This window comes from Helianthus annuus, chromosome 7 (assembly GCF_002127325.2).
Source record: "Helianthus annuus cultivar XRQ/B chromosome 7, HanXRQr2.0-SUNRISE, whole genome shotgun sequence".
NCBI lineage: Eukaryota > Viridiplantae > Streptophyta > Magnoliopsida > Asterales > Asteraceae > Helianthus > Helianthus annuus.
The window spans coordinates 97,060,995-97,075,796 of NC_035439.2; positions in this window are offsets into that span (position 1 = coordinate 97,060,995).

Consider the following 14,802-nt stretch of genomic DNA (forward strand, 5'->3'; position numbering starts at 1 on the left):
TAGGATAAATGGATCGCTCATATGACAAATTAGGGTTATGGGTCGCTCGAACGGTCATGTGTAGTCCGCTCGAGTGTTACATGTTGGATCGCTCGTATGGACCTTTGTGGGCCGCTCATGTGTCATCAATGTGGACCGCTTTTGTGTCAATGTTCTGGGCCGCTCCAATGTCATGGGCCGCTTATTGGGCCTGTCCAATAAGCGGTTCCAGATCCTTATAAATACCCTAAAGGCGATCTCATTTGGAACGTTGCGTAGAAATCGTGTCGAAGCAGGTGCGAGATTTGAGCTGTAAACGTTTGAAATCAATAAACAAGTAGTTAAAGTGATTTGCCTGCTGTTTCTACCTTAGTTTCTTGTTATTCTGCACCTGAAACCAAGGAGAAAGCCTCTGAACGACTCGTTTGGGTCAGAATACGATCCTACAATCATTTTTAATTTCCATCTTCTTTACGGGTTCTGTTTTGACTTTGGTGTTGTTATTTTTCAAACTCTTTTTCTCAACAATCAATGGAGCCTTTTCTTTCTCATCATTTTTCTTATTTTGATTTTCAACAACATCAGTCTTAGGCTTCAAGTTGGTACACTTTTGTGCAATATGCCCAACTTGATTGCATCTGAAACATGTTCGGGTGTCAACAACCCGACTAGTGCCTTCAGACTGAGGTTGTGAAGCTTTTTGCTCAAAGAACTCTTTGTTCGATTTTGAAAAAATTTCAGGTTCTTCATTTGAAAATGAACTCGAACTGTTCACAAAAACTTTCTTTTCAACAAATTTCTTGTTTTGAACATTTTTCTTCTGATAAGACTTACCCCCCTGATATCCACCCGACCAATTATTTCGATTGTTATTAGAAAAACGTGGAGGAATAACAGGTTTCTTGTAGTAAGCTTTATCTTTTTCAAAATTCATTTGTCTTTTTGTTTGGTTCAAACTCTTCACTTCTGTCAGCTCAACTTCGATTAATTTGTAAACATTTTTCAATTTGTTGACATTTACATTCTCAATCGGAAACTCAGTATCTGAAAACAACTTATCTGAACCCAACATCTTGTACATGACAAGATTTGGTTCTTCATTTAAGTTGTTCTTGGATTTTTGTTTCGAAATGTACTTATCCAAGAAACAACCATCATCTTCATTTGAATCAGAATCTAAGACACTTTCTGCCATGCTATTGACAATATCAGTCTGAACACTATCATCAGATGATGATGATGATGAGAATGTAACATCAATCGACTCTGGAAGTTTCATTTCATCTGAATTTTCATCATCATTAACCAGTCCGGACTTTTTCTTTGAAAAATTGTTTAAAACAGGTGGTGGGACTTGATGATATCCCACTCCAGTTCCGTCCAAAAATACATCTTCGCCAGCTTTGTTTTTCCCGATGGGTTTGGGAACAATATGCTGCAGAACAAAGCTCGCGGAGTTGTAACTGGTTAATTTTAATTGGATGCGTTCATTTTCGATTTTTGCTTCTTGGAATTGAAGCTTCAGATTAGCAATTTCATCCAATTGTTTGTTTATTAACTCCTCTTTCACCCTTAACACACCTGACAGTTGAACATTTTCTTTTGTTGTTTTCCCATTTCGATCATCCGAATCTTTAACCGTTCGCTTAAGCTTCTCAAAATTTTCAGTGATGTGACGATTTTCAAGAATGAGTTTTTCATTTTCTTTCTTAGTTCTTTCTATGTCACTTTTATCACTTTCAATTTTTACAGTTAACTCTTTTGCACGATCGTTTGAAGCTTTTAGCAATTTATCCCGGTTTAAGATTTGGTTTTCAACCTCTCTGACTCTTTTAGTCAGATCTTCAACCTTTTTGTTATTGAGATAAGCGATAGTACTACAATCTTTGCAATTTTTCATGCAATTCTTGCAGTCACTTTCGCTTTTGTCTTTCTTACCTGACACTACATTCATGTTTATCTGACTAACCTTGGCGTTTGACTCAGTTCCAAAATTAGAATCTACCTCCAGTTCTTTTGCAGCTAGAACTTTGTCTGCCATTTTCATCAGATTTTCGGCTGTGAGCTCCTGTGATGTATCTATCACCCCATCATCGATCTTCTTTTCTGCTGACTTCACCTTTTCTTCTTTTTCTTCCACTTTCTTTTCACCTTCACCCCACCATTATTTTTGTCTAGCTTCCTCTTCTTCAGCATATTGCTGAATGATTGCATCAACACTGAGTGAACTTGGATCGATTGCGATATTACCTTGAGGATCAAGATAGCATTCTCTGTCTGGATCCCACCTTTTAGCCCTTTTTGCTTCTTTGTAAATGGTATAGATTCTGCTTACTTTTGTTTGGGCTTTCATTCTTCTATTCACAAACTTTTCTTTTTCTTTTCTTGTATCTTTGAACGGAACAATCTTTCCTGCTGCGAATGCGTAACCAACTGCATCTTCTTCAGGCAATATCTCACTCCAGTCGTATCCCTCATCATCATGAATGACTGCTAGAGCTCTTGACTTTTCCTTATCTTTTTCTTCGATCTGCTTCAGCCTTGGAGGTTCCGATTTATTCTGATGATAAATGGCTTTCTTATAATAATCTTCTCGGAACGGATTAGCTGATTCAGCAGCATACTCGTTTCTGCATTCTCGTTTAAAGTGACCTTTTTGTTTGCATTTGAAGCATGTCACTTTAGACTTATCGAAACCCAATTTGGTAGATGGACCACCAATTGTTTTCCTCCCAGTTATTTCCATAAAGCGTTGTGCTCGACGAACAGCACTGGCCATAGCCCAACGAATATCAATTAGCTCCATTTCTTCAGGATCTATTTGATCGTAGTCTTCCTTCGTCAGGTTGGTGTTACCTATCTTCCCAGCAACTAACCCCTCATATGACTCCAATACAGATGCTAAGAAAATCATCTGTTGTTTCGCCGACTCCTCACTAAAATTCTGACCATTTTTCAAGTCAACTGTAATGTTACATTGAAAGACATTCTTTGGTGCAGTTTGCTGTTGGTTTGATGTGCTTGAAGATGGTCCTTGACTTGTAGTGTTGGAAGACATTCCTCCATGAAAACCACTGTGTGAGGTTTCTTGAGTCATTGGTTGTGAACTTTCAGCAGTGAAGGCTGTTTTCGGAGATCCTGTCTTTTGCATCAAGTTCTTTGGATAATAAAGTTCCACATTTTGTTGATATAAAGAGTGATTGACTTTATGTGTTTTCTTTATTTCGAGCTCATGACTCTCAGGTTTCTCTATCAGCAAATCAACTGTCAGAACACTTGGCTGGATTGTATTCTTGATCATCATTGCGAAGTATTGCAAATCCATTTCGTCTGGCAAAGAATCAAATAACTTGTCTACAAGCTCCTCTTGAGTAAAAACAATTCCATGCCTGGCCAACTCTAGCTTTAGATGCCCGAAACATTCAATCATTTTTGGAACAGACTCATTTTTAAGACAACCAAACAGATCAAATTCCTTTTTTAGTAGTTTCTTTTTGTTTTAAATGATTTCTGCAGTACCGACACATTTCTTTTGTAATTTATCCCAAAGATCCTTTGCATTTGAATAATCAATCAGTGAGATAATATCTTCTCTCACTAATTGGTTAATCAAAGCTAGACATTTTTGTTCTGCCACAAAATATTCAATTTCTTCACTTTCTGACATGTTCTCGAAATCTTCTCTACCATTGTTAAAACCATTTTTTAAGCTTTTCCAACTGGGGTAAGCGAAGGCTTTCAACCATTCCTCGAATCGTTTTGCCCACCGGTTATAATCTTTAATTGCTAACAGCTTTGGTGGCTTATTGTAAGTTCCATAAGCGCTCTCCACACTAAGTGCTTCCGACAATGTCTTTCTCGTACTTGGAGTATTCTCATTTCTTCGGTTTGTTGAATCATCTCCACTGTTACCAGCAAACGCATACATTTCACTGAACGGGTTCATGAATTCTTCCATTATTAAGTACCTGAGATGTTTATCAAACACTTAGAAAAATTTGAATTTCAAAGATGTAAACACAAGGACACTTGGATCGAATGGCTCGTTCGATCGACCAGCACACCCACAATCGGCTGGCTCGTTCGATCGAGTGACTCGTTCAATCGGCTGACAAACACAACTATGTAATCAGTACACAATTACTGTCCGATCGAGTGGCGTATTCGATCGGCTAGCAATATGATGTCAGCAACAATATCAAATGTCAACAATGCTGTCCGATCGAATTGCTCGTTCGAGCGGCTAACACTGATGATGTCAGCAACACTTGAAAATATCTGAACGGTTATGCAACTGGAATGATGACGTCAGCAAGTACAAGAATCGGCTAGGTCGTTCGGCCGGCTGATATCAGCAAATATGAACAGTTTTCCATAGATTTTGATCAATTTGAACAAGTTTTTGATTGAATTTGATTGTGAAACTTTGTAGGATTGTAATTCTAATGATTGCGATTCGATTGATAGCAAATTTGTCAATTTTTAACCGTAAAATCTCACTGAATTTTAAGTTTTTCTGGTTTTATGATGTAAAAGTGAAAAGTAAAGCTAGATCTGTGAAGAATATAGAAGAATCGGTCAAATTTCCGGCGAAATTTGAGTCGGAATGATAGAAATAACAAATTTCCGGTGAAATTTGTTTCTGACACAGCAAACACGACTTGAATTCCGGTGAATTCGTCTCTAAATCAACAAGAACGGCTTGAATAACGGTGAATTCATCTCTGTAGGTCTCGATTCAGCTTCCTAATGCTCTGATACCACTTGTTGGTCCCTCGGATGGGATCTTCCTGTTCGTAAACGTAGTTGAATCGTAAAGTGATCAATGCGCGGAATTCATGTAATCACATAGCAGATATACAGAGACAACATTCTACTTTGAATCACCGTCTGATATTCTATTGAATGATGTGAAAATGTACAGGAGGCAGAAAGAATTCAGACATGCAAAAGGTAGGTCACCAGTGAAAGTGTCAAAAGGTCCTAAATAAACTAACTTACCGGCTATTTATAGGCAAGGACAGAATAAGAGAGTGTTAGCCGATCGGCTGGGCTAGCCGATCGGCTGACAATGCTAACCGATCGAGTAGCCTGCTCGATCGGCCGGGCTGTCCGATCGGCTGGGCTAGCCGATCGGCTGGCATCAACAGCACTTAACAAAAACTTCACTGATTCTGTCCTGCTTTACATACACACATACAAAACATACACACAACTATACGAAATATGACTACATGTTGACGGAAGCTACAGACGTTATTGCACTAACAAGCTCCCCCTCGGCCTGATACCCCAAGGTTGGTTGCACAAGATGAAAGGATTGGATTGAAGAAGAAGAATCCACTCAATCAATCAAATGTAACAGTACAGGGTACTGCTCCATTTATAGGCAATCCAATCCACTGACGCATCTCAGCTGACGTCACCATGAAAGTGACATCTAACAACCTAAAAAACTCTATCTACTGATCTATACAACTACTACTTTGCTAACTACTGATATTATACTGTATTACATGAGATAAATATAAACTACTACTGCATCCTTCCACTGCTGTGAACCCATCAGTACTTGTCATGATCAGCAGTGCTTGAACTAAGGCAGTAGATTGAGCAGCAGAGCTTTTAGTCTTAATTAGTCCTTGTGTAGAATCAGCAGTTGTAGGTCAGCAGATGTTTATAGAAGCAGTACATTGGAGCATATCAGATGTTTGAGCCACATTCAAGGGGAAAGCAAAGTGTAGACGGCTGCTTATTGTTAGTCCACTGATGTGATCCGGTTTTGGCTTTACATTATCTGTTCCTCTGGTAGGGTTCAATCCCAACAATTCTAAATGCTAGGTATCCAGATTTGGTGAGATCTGGAGACACTTTGGAGTTGAAGCTTATGGGTCCTGCTTGTTTTGGTGCTCTGACTCCGAAAAAGGGTACTGAAAAGAAGTTTGAAGGTTTGATTCCGCTGGAGAAATTTGGTCAGTTTGCTGAGACTGAGGATGTAGTTGCTGATCCAGTGATAGTACAACCTGTTCCTGTAAATGCAATGGTTGCTGAAGAGCATGATGTTCAGGGTGCTGTTGATGATGTGCCTGAGACAGAGATTTTAACAATCAACTCTGACGATGAGGGCATAGAAATTATGTGTGATTCTGGAGATGATGAAGAGCTTCCTCCTGAAAATGAAGCTGAAGATGTTGTTTCTACTGTTCCATCGGTGATTACTGCTGAAAATTTGGCTTTGTTGTTAAAATCAGTGACTGATAAGATGGGAAATCCTCCTTCCGATCTTACAGTATCAAATGAAGAGCCTAGTGAGAACCCAAAGGATCCTGATTCATTGCCTTTGAAGCGGAAAAGGAGGGATCCTCGACTCGGAATGTATGTTGAGCAAAACAAAGATCAATCTGTGTGCACTGCTGAAGATGATGATGGTTTATATGATTTCGATTTTCAGAAGAATGTTACTGACACCACCACCAATACTGAAGATATATTTGAGTTCAACACTGACACTCAAAGAAATGTTTTGGAGACCGCCACTGCAGATGTTCAGGTTACAAATGTTGATACTGATACTGTTGTTGAGACAATGCCACTAGGTGTTTCTAAATCTGCAGGTCCTTCTAGAGTCATTCTTGATGTGCCTAGCAGTTCAAGTGGTAAGAGACATGAAGAGCCGTTTAGAGTGCCGTTTGATGATGATTCAAGCGATGATGATGATGATTTCATTAGTATGAGAGAAATGAAGAAACGGTTAATTGTGGTTGAGCAAGATTCAATTCATAAAGACGCCAAGATCATCCAACTTGAAGATACTATAGTGCAAAAAAATCAACAGATTGAACAGCTTCAAGGAGATGTCAGTTTGTTGTTTACTATGGTTTATGATTTACGTGGAAAGTTGGAAAAGAAGTTTGGACAAGATTTTTCTGATCCGACTGATGTAGAAAATAGAAGAAAAGCTTTTGAAAAGGATGATGCTGAAAGAAGTGCTGCAATGGAAAAATACTTTGAAAGGGTAACTGATCCAGTTGCAGAAAAAGAAAAAGCTGAGAGAATTAAGAAGAAAAGGGAGTTTGTTATACTGAAGAACAAGAATCTTAATCCTGATGATGATGATGCTCAGGCAACTCATCATTTAATGGATGTTGGTGAAACTCTCTATGATAAAGTTGGAAATAGATCTGGTGTTGTTAGCTGGGGATTTGATCATGATCGTAGGAGATGGTGGATTAAGAGAAAAGTTGGTCCTGTTGAGTGGTACAAGGCCCCAGCTCAGTTTCAGACGTTTACCAAGATTGATTTGACAAATTTGTCTAATGCACCTTATGTGGATGATAAGCCTGGTGGTCATGGTTATTTGTTTTATGAGAGATTGAAGAGGGAGGTTCTTCGTGGTTTTCCTTCCATGCATACTGCAGAGTCTCTTGTTAAACCAGCTAAAGGTGTTCGAGATCCATATACAAACAAGCGTATGAAGATAGTTCACTGGCCTGCAACTGACAAGGAGAAAGTGATTCCCTTAGTTAGAAAGATTCCAAAAGGCGCCTTGAAATCGTTGCGCTTTTGGGCTTCTGATGAATGTCTAGGGCAGGCAGTGATTGTTTGTGATGATGATGTGAATTTCCGCTTGGTGGATCAAGTCGATTTATTGAATCTTGCTTATGAAGATCTGGAAGTGTTAGCTCAGCATCAAATTAGAGCTACTGAGAAGTATGAAGAAGTTGCTAAAGAATGGACTGCAGCTGTTGCTTCAGCCATTCACATTCGCACAAAAGGTTTTGGTGGACTTAAGGATCGTTTGGGTGGTGCTCGTGATGATTGAAGTCTTAAGACTCTCTATGCATAAACCTAGGGGGAGATTGTTGGAACCTTGAGGTTTATTCATAGAGAAATACTAAAGTTTAGGGTTGATCTTGTAATGTTTAACAAGTTAGTTTTGGGTCGAATATAGTAATGGGTTTTGTGAGATCTCGAGTGGGCTGAGGATGGTTTCGGTCCATCTTAGGTACTATATAAACAAACCCTTGTTATGTTTAAGGGGTTAATCGCTGGGTAGAAGGTCAGAACCCACTCGAGATCCTTGTGCGTCTTGTATCAGTCATTGGTGTTAAGGTGAATGCAAGATCGTATTTTGATTTGATTATTGTGTTTATTTTACTTTGTTGTTTTCTTGAATCCGCTTGTGTTTGGATTTCGCACTTACACAAGTTAACATTGATATCATTGAAAGATCCTATCGGGTTTTACAAAAAGACTTGGATGGAAGTTTGTTTTCCTTGAAGTCTTAGGACTATGCCGGAGATCCCAAGTTTATATCGTGGATCAGGAATCGGCATCTTTTATGTTTAATAAGGTTGTGATGAAAATGTTTGAAATTGTTAAAATTTTACAGGTTGGAGGACTACGCCGGAGCTTCCAGGTCGGTAAGTGCGAAGCAGGAATCGGCATTCTGATTGGTAAAATGGTTATGTAGACGTGACATTGCTACAGTTAGTATTGTGTGTATTTTCACAAGTGGTATTGTTCCGGATATACTTACAATTGGTACAGAGGTTGCTTCATTACAAAACGGTAAATCAGGGACATTAAGTTGTACTTGATTTACTATATATGTGATTGATGAACAAAATGATGAACCATAACCCCAAATCGATTATTGATGATCCTACAAGTGGTAAAAACAAAATTATTTTCCGGAAAAATCATTTTGATTAAAACAAACTTAAGTGTTTTGAAATCTAAATGAGAAAATAGTTTGTTGAAAGGGGGAGTTCTGATTGTTTATGCCTTAGTGGATGGCGAATTGATGCGATTCAATGTGGGTTGTCAAGTTTCTGTATAGTTTATTTTACTTTCTGTGTTTACAATTGGGTCGAGAGTCTTGTCAAGTTTTCAAATTTCCTTTGAAATGTTTTTGCATTTTAGGGGGAGTAGAAAATTTTAGAAAATCCAAAAACATTAGAAAATTTGAAAAAGACAAAAACATGATAAAATCAAAAATGAGTTTTGTTGTGAAAAGAGGAAATGATAGTACATCAGTAGACTGTCACAACATGCTAAAGAAATGGATTGTAAAATTGTGATAAACAATCTTACTGCGGATGTGTCAGTAGGTTTTTACACATTTAGTAAAATGTGACGAGATATAAACATAAAATTTCAAACTTGATTATTCTGTGGGTAACAACTTCTTGAATATATAGGTAACCCCTGAAATCTTGTTTGAAAGGTCCCTTATTCTGAGATACTAGGTCTTTATGCTCAGTGATATCTGGGGTATTATCCCGGGACTTCTGCTGTATGGAAATACTGACCTAGTCCCCGGATAATGCTTTCCGCAAATGCTTTGAAATTTAAGCGCCGCCCTCAGCAAGCTGATGAAACAATAAAATTGATAGTCGTTGCTGTTGAAATCAAAAAGATCCTCTAAAGGGGGACATACCAAAAAGTCGAAGCCGTCATCTCTTTGCGTATACGGAAGTATCGACCTAAGCTCTCACGGCCCTCGCAATTAACCCCTGACAGATATCATCTGTGGTATACTCACCTGTAAGACTGAATATTGGGATCTGGATACGGGAGTATATTCAAGTGGTGGGACACACGAATAAGTTCAAGTGTTTAAGACATTAACATCGTATCTCGGATCAATTGAAATTTGTGTGGAAATTTAAGTGGACAAATATACTGACAATCTAGGTGAATTGTTTAGAACTTAAAATGAAATCACAGCTTAACGGTGTTAGTGACATGTCTTATTAACTGATATGATCCTCTTACACAAACTCACAAAAATATTGTTTGTAAATATTTCATTTCTGTATTTTCTTGCTTCTACAATTGGTGTCATTTACTTTCTTTCAGAAAATCCAAAAAGGTTTTGTGTGTGTTTTAGCATAAACTTTTGAAAAAGTCAAAAATATTTTCGACAACTGATGTTAGAAAGCTGATTTTCAAAATTCCGAGTGCTAAACATGATGACATTGTTGTGAGGGGGAGTGTGTCTTGAACATCAAATGTTTTTTTTAAATCAACAAATGGTTCATCAAAGAGGAAATTTTTATGAGAGGGAGTCGCAGTTGGTGCATACGTTTATACTCAAATTGTTAAATATAAATCTTACTTTGAGGTAGAGTTTATGCAGGTTAAGTTGAGCCAGGTTAATTCAATCCTAAGATCTAAGCTGAATGAGAGCCAGGTTACGATACCTGAGGACTCTGATTGAAGAAAGCCAGGTTTCTGATTCCTGTAGTCTCTGAAGACAAAAGTATGAGCCAAGCTATCGTTTGTGAGCAGAACGAGAGCCAAGTGATAATCTTGGTAAAATCTCCTGAACAGAGGTTGATCGATCCTGAAGATTCTATGGATAGAGTTTGAGCCAGGTTCCGATTCTGTGGACAAAGTTAAAGCTAGGCAACAGTCTTGGACCTGTGAAAGCCAGACAACGATCCTGTAGCAGATGTTGCTGAAGAACAAAGAAATGCCAGCATATTCTTAGGGGGAGTCTGAAGATATTCAAGTAGATATTGTTAAAGGGGAGAGTGTTGATGAAGATAGAGAGGGAGAAGCCCAGAGACTGATCAAGACTGAAGAAGTGAAGATATGGCATTGTCAAAGACTCGACGGACGACTCGTCAACATCTGAGGGGGGGTCTGTTGGTGCACTACATCTGTCGACTTCGTCTTGTATCGAGTCTTAGATTGCATTGTATAGATTAGGGCACGTTTTACGAGAAAATTGGAAAGTTTAGTGTGTCTAGTGTCTAATTTCGCTCCTAGGGTGTCTTGGGTGATTTCGGGCGAAATCACAAAGTCATGATTTCGCTCCTATGCTCCTGTGCATGTTCGGGCTAAATCAGAATAGTATATATAGGTCATGTTGAGCGAAATCAGGAAACAGTTGTACGATTTCCATACCGAAGTGCTGCCGGTGTGAAGACTGCTTGTATTCATGATTTTATCAATACAATCAGTAGTTAAAGTGATGAATCAGCTGTTTCTAGCTTTGTTTCTTGTTTTCCGCTCCTGAAACAGAGTAAAACTCCTCTGAACGACTCATTCGGGTCAGATCAGATCCTACAAAGTTTCATTATAATCGAATGCAAGTCATTTTAAAATGTTGTTTCTAACAGGTTGCATTAGACTTACTTTATAGTAGTGTTGCAAACAATCCTAATTGGCAATATTTAGCTATTTGGCCATTATTGGCTCTATTTAATCATAATTGACCATAACTCGAACCACTTGACCATCAATGACCTTAATTGACTATCAACGACTCAAACTGAGCAATATACATCCTAATTAACCAATAAAAACCCTAGTCAATTGTATTTGGCCAATAATGACCCTAACTCTGTCATTAGCATCAAATAATTGAAGAATGAAAATTCATCCTTGATCATTAGCATATACGAAAGGTGTTATGTATATGAAACACTTCAAAGACTGTATATCAGTCCTTAATTATTTCATGTACAAAACACTTCAGGGATTGAATATTATTCCCTAATTGGAATCGTTTCAAGAATATTTAAGAACTAAATTACATGCACTAATATGTTCCTATTCTTTATTAGAGACCGAATGTCAGTCACTAACATAAGTCGCATAACAATCAAGCCCTAATATACCTTGCAAGTAGCTAATGGTTGAATTGCTCCTTTAGTAGCTAATGGTTGAATTGACAATGATTTTCGGGATACTTAAAATTAGTCTTTAGTCATTTCACATGCAAAGGCATTTAATACTGGTTATCAATCCCAAATACGATCTCTTACATAAATTGCTAGGACTAGATTTGAGTCTCTAATACATTTTCTTAATATGGTAGATTATAAGTTAATTATAAGAGACTAAATATCAGTCCCTACTTCGAAGACAAAAGATCAGTCACGAATAACGTCAATTACAAGTTATTGAGACTGAATTTTAGTTTCAAATACATTTTCCTTAATATGGTAGAACTTGCGCTGACCAAATATTAGTCTTTCAATATTTCATATACAAAAGGCGTTCAAGACTGAATTTTAGTCCCTAATTGATCTGTTTTAGAAATATTAAGAACTGATTTTCAGTCACTAATATGTTTATTCCATGTCAGAGACAGAAGATTAGTCTCCATACATTTTTACCATTTTTCGTTACGTATTTGGGACTGAATATCAATCGCCAGTAAGCTTCCCTCCGAAACCTTGTATTATTGCACGGAAATATTGGTGACTGAAATTTAGTCTTAAATAAGGTGTCAATTTATTAGTGACTGACTATCAGTCACTAATATATGTAGCATAGAAACCAGTCCCCAATATTATTAGTAACTGATAAATCAGTCCTAGATATTATGCATTAGAGACTAATAAAATAGTCCCTAATAATTTGTCTCTAATGGTCACTTTTCTTGTAGTGAACTCGTTCTCGACATTCAGGGGTACAGAAAACAGAAATTACCTCTTCTTTGGTGAGAGCCTTGACTGGAGCTGAAAGAATTTGAGTCATGAAAGCAAGATTTTCAGCTGAAATCTCCTCCTCAGGTGCTGAAGTCTAATCCTCAGGCGCTGAAACTTGATCATCTGTGGCCATGAAAGCAATGTTGCTTGAATCAGCTTGATTTTCTGGAGCTGAGATGTTCAGTCGCTCAATTTCCGAATTCCAATCAAAGGGCGAATCAGGCTGATCCCCCAAGGCTTGAGCTAATCCCAGAGGTTGAGGACTTCCACTGGCAGCAGCATCAGCAGACATATTCGATGTGGTCATAAGAGCTCTCTCTCTCGATTAGGTGTAGCAGGTGTAGCAGGTTGGGCTGGAGTTTGTTCACTATTGACCCTAGGTTTGGTACAGTTTCTTGCCAAATGACCTGGTTCATGACAATTGTAGCAACGAAACTCAAATGGCATTTTTGTAGGTCCAGTAAAAGTAAGACCTTCCCATTTGTTTCTCCCGGTTTTCTTCACAAAGTTTTTGGCTCTAAAAGCTGCCATAGCCATCTGCCAAGTTATATCCATTTCTTCTACATTTTCGGGATGAATTTGATCTAAGTCATCCATAGAAAACTTAGGAGGACTAAGTTTACCAGCAACAAAAGCATTCAAGCAATTTATGACAGAGGCAGCTATATCAAGGTTTTCTTTTGACTGTTGCGAGAAGAAGGCAATCATCTCGTTTTTAGCAGGGGGAGTTGACAATGCAGCAGCAGTAGCATTAGCAGAAGGTGGTGCAGCAGCAGCAGCAGGTGCTGGAGTTCCAGAGTAGTACAGATTTGGTGAAGTAGGAGCAGCTTTAGCAGAAGCAGAGTTGCTGAACATTTGAAAACCGGCGTGAGACACAAAAGCAGTATTATTGCTTGATGTCGAGGGTGTTGCAGTGAATCCAGCAGCCAACATGCTATTCTTGTAATTTGTTTCTCTTTGTTTATCATCTAGCTCACAAGACTTAATGTGAGAAATCATTTCAGATAAGCTACATCTTGCTAGATCCTTGGTTTTCTTGATCATTGCGACGTGATGATCCCAACTTTTTGGTAAAGCATTTAGAAGCTGCCTATTAGATGAGGCATTTGACGTGTGCATTTCCTCCATCTGCATTTGAGTAACCAACTTAACGAATCTCTGAATTTCATTATCAACAGTCTCTCCATATATATGATTAAAATTATTGAAACTTTAACTCAGCAGATTTCTACGACTCTCTTTCATATCTTCATTGCCTTCATAGACATCTATCAATGATTCCCATAATTCCTTAGCAGATTTGCAAGTGCGAAAACCAATAGCAATGTCTGGTCCCAATGCCATAGTCAGGTAAGAAAATGCCATATCATCTTCCTCAACAATTTTAAAATCTTCTTCAGTATACCGATCAACAGGCTTTTTCACTTTCACACCAGCATCAGTAGGACTATCCATCATAATTTCTCTTGGGCCTCTTAGAATACTTCGCCAGATTTTTGCATCTTTGACCTTAACATGTTTTTCGAAACGCCACTTCCACTCAGGGAATTCATTTCCATCTAACAACCGGGGAACACGAGTGGTGGTTCCAATGATGGAATCCAATTCTTGATGCTTAGTCATAGCTGCCAGGTCAACACTTTGATTACTTGAAGTCATTGTTACTCAATTACTTAATTAATTTACTGATTAATTAATTATTTAAGTTCAAAAGTCCAAGAGTCCGAAGTTCACGATCTGAATGACGTTCCAAATGACGTTTCGAGTCGAGAAAGGAGTCGAGACTGACGTTGCGAGTCAAAAATGACAGCTCGAGACCACAGCAGTTACGAGTCGAGACAAGACGAACTATTCACTCGAGACCGAAGGTTTCTATACTCGAGACCACAGCAGTTGCGAGTTGAGACAAGACGAACTATCCACTCGAGACACAAAGCTTCAATACTCGAGAACAAAGTCGTTGCGAGTCGAGACCAAAGACTTTCAATCGAGACCCTGCAAAACAAATTTGATGAGATAACATTAACCGTGATCCCTGATTTTCTGCAGCTTCCAAAAATTCAAAGATATGATATCTTTGAATCTTTTATCCTCAACAAACTTCTGTTAATTCAGCAAACACCTTAAACAACGAATCACAATCCAAAATCAACAACTTTAATCAATATTTGTGAAGAACAGTTGAATCCGAACACAGTAACAATACTGAAATTCTGTAAAACACTTAGCAAACAAGATCAGTACCAATTAATGCCTTCTTGAATCCAATGATATCAAAACCGAACCAAGACTTGGTTTCTTGGCTCTGATACCAATTGTAAAACCCGATAGGATCTTTCAATGATATCAATGTTAACTTGTGTAAGTGCGGAAT